Below are 6,000 nucleotides of genomic sequence, written 5' to 3'. Positions count from 1 at the left end.
CTCTCGCACCGGTTCCCACAGGCACCATCCGAAAAATTCTTGTTTTGCATTGCCTTAACGTTATTATTATTTAAATAAAGCTTAGAAATAGTAATATCCGAATCTATGCACATCACAAAATAAATTTCGAAAATGACTTTATATTAGAATACTTGTCATTAGGGTATTCAGCTTGCGACGTGAGAAAAATTAATAAGGCAGTGATTGTTGAGTGCTTGTGTCCGCACTTCGTGCCTCCAGATATGACTTTCGCAATAAACAGTTTTAATATTTTTATTTATTTTCTTAATTTTTATTTTCTACTACGTATTATTATTTTTTATGAATTATTATTATGATATATTATATTTTTTATTATTTATTAATAAAATTATTATTTTTATGAAATATTTATTTCTCAATGTAATGTCTTCTTTTTGGAAAATTTATGTTTATTTAGTATACTTATTAAGTCATTTGACTTAATATGATGTATGTAAATGAACCATTTTTATTATTTAAAATGCGCATTATATTCAGCTTTTTTTTTTATCTATATTAATTATTATTTTAGTTCATCATATTGCTACGAAATTGGCCACAACTCCAAATATGTAAATTCTTTTCTTCGATCAGAATTGATTTCGGCCCGAAAATCGACTTCTAGCACAACACGCACACATATACGCGTTCTCGTCTCTTATTTTTACTCACACAAGCAAGCAAATTCTATTTTTAGATTTCTTACGCTCTCTGCGTAAGCGAGCGGAAAGAGAGCAAATTTGGCCTTCACCAAAAAAATGGCTGCATAGTGCCAAACCAATTTATGGCCGTTACGCATCTTGTTATTCCAGTGTCTTTGGTTGTACCATATACTTGAACAGTCGATCGTTTAAGTTATCCGCATAAATAAATCATCTATACAATTAAATATAAGAAGGATTCATATGTACATAGATAAGTGTAGGGACGCACATCGTAGCCTCCCACCTCCACCTAAGGCGATTTGGTAACTGTAGCAGTCGGCTCGTTCTCCATATCCATTGGAAGGAGGGAACCACGAGTATAATAATCAAAAAGTAAGCGAACAAAGAAATTAAAATATAAATTGTGCATATTACTTATGTACATACATGTATACGTATGTGTATACAAGAAAAGAAAAGAAATATATATGTGTGTATATGTGTAATTCAAATGTAAAATGTATTTAAGTGGGGCAAGAAGCGTAGTGCATATACACACGTAAATATATGAAACTAGAGAAATGAATAAAAAAAGGGGGATATAATAAAAAAAAAATTAATGTGTATATAAGTGGCGTCATGTGGCTTGCAATTAGTTACGGTGCAATTGTGTAAGTGTGCGTTCGAACTTGTGTGGTCGGCTGGATGCAGCCAGTTCGCCTGTCTTGAAACAAGTGTCAGACCGACGTTGTACTAGCTCGAGCATGTGTGATCGTGTTTGAAGGTTAGAACCGAAACTGTCTGCAACTGCCATCAGACAATGCCAGTACACTTACAACTTAGTACATACATATGTACGCATATAGAAAAAAGAGCAAGATGGGGAATGTTGGACTGCGCTGCTGATCGTTTGGACTGTGGGTGTTGTGTATGCAAAACTTGCACACCGCTTTGAGCACATATTCAATGTATAACCTATCTGGAGACGCAATAAGGCGTTTGCAATAAGTCAACATTCAAAACAAAAGAAAACAAAACGCAATAAGGCAACATTACAAAAAAAAAAAAAAAAACATCAATTCAACTGTACTTTCATTTTTTTTTATTTCTTTAACAGACACCTAAATTTCCATAAAATAATTAATCATTAGACTTAAAATTTATTTTGCAAATATATTAAGTTAGTTAAGTTAGTCTTTTATAAATAAGTATTAAACTACACAATACACACAAATTAAGGAAAATGTCTCAATTAAATAAAACAAAACAAATATTAACCAGAAATATGACTAGACTAGACCCTGACTTGTCAACGGACGATATAACATCCGACTCGGGATCCCTCACAACCGATCCCATATCGGTAACCACACCTCAAGAGGTATTCAATTCCGTTCGTATACCGGATGCAATTGAGTTTATTCCAGTATACGAGGGTAACCCTAAAGCACTCAAGGAATTTATAGTAAACGTTGAGAAGATATTGATAATAATAAAGGATACGGAAATGACTTCATATGGCAAAATGCTATTCAGAGCTATTCGTAACAAGATTGAGGGTAAGGCAAATGAAGCGCTATTATCGTCCGGTACTCCACTTGTGTGGCGCGACATCAAACAAACCCTGATTAATACATTTCCCGATAAACGCGACGAGTCTACGTTAATGTACGAATTTCATTCTTTATCTCTTCAAAATTTGTCAGTTACTAAGCTTTTTGAAACGATTCCGGAAATCAAGACAAGACTGTTTAATCAGGTTGAAAACCAAGAATTGCCGAGTGCAGTAGCTAGTGCAAAGAAAGAATCATTCAACAAAATATATTTAAATACATATGTTTCAGGTATAAAAGGACCTCTGGGTTCTTTCATTAGGTCAGCTAAACCTACTTCCCTTAAAGATGCCTTTGAGTCTGCTATCAAGGAAAGAACACACATATCGGTTAATCACTGTATTCATAATATACAATCACATTGTAGCACTCTGTTGCAATGTGTACATAAACAGTTCAGCCCAAGCGTATGTTGAGGGCTAACATACCTAATTGCATGATCAGCAGTACTCACGCTGGCCAAGCGCTGACCGCTAATATGTGTGCCTATAGCACCCCTCCTCCAGCACCGTCGCTCGGCGACAATATATATATATATATATATAGGAAACGCATATAAGCGTCGCTGCGCTGCAAGCTATGCCGGCAGCGCTGCTCCTCGACTTAGGCTAAGAAACCTTTGTATTTAGATCGCCAGATCATTGACGAATGAACTTCGAATGGAGCGGGACCTTCCCTGCTCCTACAAATCAATAAAAAGTAAATTCAAAACTAAAAACCAATCTTTCAACTGGGTGTAACAACACTATCCTGTAAAAGGAAATTTGAAAATACAGGTAGTGGCACGGCCTTCATATATAAGCGTAATGACCAGTGGAGACCTATAGAGAATAAATCAGACAACCAAGTCTCACCGTAATAATTATAACGGAAATAACAATCGAGACGGCAATTCACGTTTCAGACGAAATAATGTTAACTCTGATCAGAGATTGGCCATTATGCAAAAACCTGAACAAGCAAACCAACAAAATAGACTTCAGGGAATCCTTTTCAATATTGAAACACCTCCAGCACCTAATAAATTTTCATCAAGAAGCCTCGGACAGAGAACACAATAACTCGCAGGCCGGCCATTAGTTTTTCTTATCGACACAGGCGCTTCCAGATCACTTATAAATCCAGAATTTGCTACGCCATCTAGAATTAGAAAACTTGCTCAACTCCTTACCTTGACAACAGCTTTAAATTCGCATCTTTAATACTTGAGGAAGTCAGATACCCTGCATTTAAAGAATTTAACACATCCGTAATTTTTTCCTTTTTATTGTTCAGATTTCACAATCCCTTTGACGGAGTGATTGGCATACTTCAGCAAATATGAGCAGAAATTGATCTGGTAAAATCACAATTGAGAATGAAATTAACTTACTTACCCATTTGCTTTCAAAACAAATCGAATCCTCAATTATATGTTTTAGAACCCGGGAGTGTCATCATCAAGATCATGTCAAGATCATTCCAATGACAGTGAATTTGCAAAACGGCACATTTCTTACAGAACAAAAAAAATTGCTCCGGATTTGTTTTCGTCTGCAGGGTTGTACCAGGGCACAGATTATATCAGCTACATCGAAGTAGTAAATCACTGTGATTCCCTTAAACATAGCGACGTGGGCACGCCAATAGTAGTTGAAAAATGGGAACATGACGATTTTATAGAATTTAACTTTTCCGGTTATGTAAAATTACAAGACAAACCGGATACTAATGTTTTTAAACAATTACATCTAGAACACCTTAATACGGAAGAGTATAGCGAATTAAAGAAACTTTGTTCAAAATGCGACACTGCGAAAGAATAGAAGTTCAAAACCAAATAAGAAAGTTATTGGACATGAATATTATGAGAGATAGCTATTCACCATGGAGCGCACCGGTTTGGTTGGTCCCTAAAAAGCAGTATAAAAACTTAAAAAAAGAGTGGAGATTAGTGATGGATTTCAGAAAACTAAATGAAAAAACAGTTTAAGATAGATATTCTATGCCCGTTGTTACCGATGTTCTAGATAAATTAGGAAAGGCCACTTATTTCTACGCTTTAGATTTGGCTAGTGGCTATTATCAAATCGAAATGGCTGCCGAAGACATGGAAAAAACAGCTTTTTCTGCGGAAGGTGGCCATTACGAATTTGCCAGAATGCCCTTAGGGTTAACGAACGCTCCAGCAACATTTCAGCGAGTGATGGATAATGTGTTTAGGGAATTAATTGGCAAATGTTGTTTAATATATTTAGACGATATTATAATATTCTCATCTTCGCTGCAAGAGCATATGCAAACCTACATAAGATTTCTTGCATACTAAAGTCTACAAGCCTCAAGCTGCAAAAAATCAGAATTTTTAAGAAAAGAAATCGAAAATCTTGCACATGTCATATCAGCTGATGGCATTAAGCGTAACCCAAACAAATTAACAGTAATAAAAAATTTTACGCTCCCCAAAACAAGGAAGGAAATTAAATCATTTTTAGGATTGCTAGGATACTACAGAAAGTTTATTCGTGATTTCGCAAGGATAACCAAGGCCTTAACAGCACAATTGAAAGGAAAGAATACAGTTAAAATTGACCAAAATTTCGTCGATACATTCCAAGTATGAAAAACTCTTCTATGTAATGATCCTATCCTACAATATCCAGACTTTTCTAAACAATTTATTCTGACTACGGACACTAGCAATGTACAATTGGGTGCGGTACTGTCTCAAGGCAGTTTGGGAAGCGATAAGCCTGTATCCTTCGCCAGCAGAACTTTGAACGATACCGAGCAGAATTATAATACAGTAGAGAAGGAAATGCTGGCTATTATTTGGGCAATTAAATATTTTAGACCATATTTACTTGGTAAAAAATTCAAAATTGTTACGGACCATCGACCCCTGATTTGGTTAATGAATTTTAAAGAGCCAGGCAGTAAACTTGTCCGCTGGAGACTTAAACTACTAGAATACGAATTATAAATTGTTTATAAAAAAGGTTCGCCAAATGTCGTTGCAGATGCGTTAACAACCAATGAAAGGTTCTAAATGAAAGGTAAAACCCGCTGTGGCTTCCAATGTTTAAATGTCATTACAGTTAATTTCTACATTTATTCTGCTAAACGACAATATTCATATCTCAGAGAAACCAATTAATGATTTCAGACTTCAATTGATCCTTGGAGAAGGGCCGAACTCCGATTCCTTTACAATAGTCCCTTTTAAAAATAAAGGACGACGAAAAATCATAAACCCAGAGTTTAACTTAGGAAGCATAGCCAAAATATTAAAAGTTCTTCTAAAACCCAACAAAATCTGCGCAGTATATACAACAGACAGAATATTTAATTTAATTCAGAAGGCATACTCACAACATTTTGCCCACACTAACACTTATAAACTTGTTAAAAGCAAGATATTTTTAACAGACCTGATAGGCATCGACAACCAAGCAGAAAAAATTCGTACGCAACATGAAAATTCAAATCATAGAGGGGCGGATGAAGTGACACTAAAACTCAAAAGAGAGTTCTATTTCCCAAACATGAATAAAAAAATAAAACAGATAATTCAAAATTGTAATGTATGCAAAACCTTGAAGTATGACAGACACCCACCTAAACAAGCCTATCAAACAACAGAAACCACGGATGGACCATTAAAAATAGTACACACGGACTTGTATACTATTAACGGCCGATACGTGGTTACATAGATATGTTCTCGATCCCAACCAGGGATA

The sequence above is a fragment of the Drosophila mauritiana genome, chromosome 3L (assembly GCF_004382145.1).
Source record: "Drosophila mauritiana strain mau12 chromosome 3L, ASM438214v1, whole genome shotgun sequence".
In the NCBI taxonomy this organism is placed as follows: Eukaryota; Metazoa; Arthropoda; class Insecta; order Diptera; family Drosophilidae; genus Drosophila; species Drosophila mauritiana.
This window is presented reverse-complemented; position numbering follows the sequence as displayed.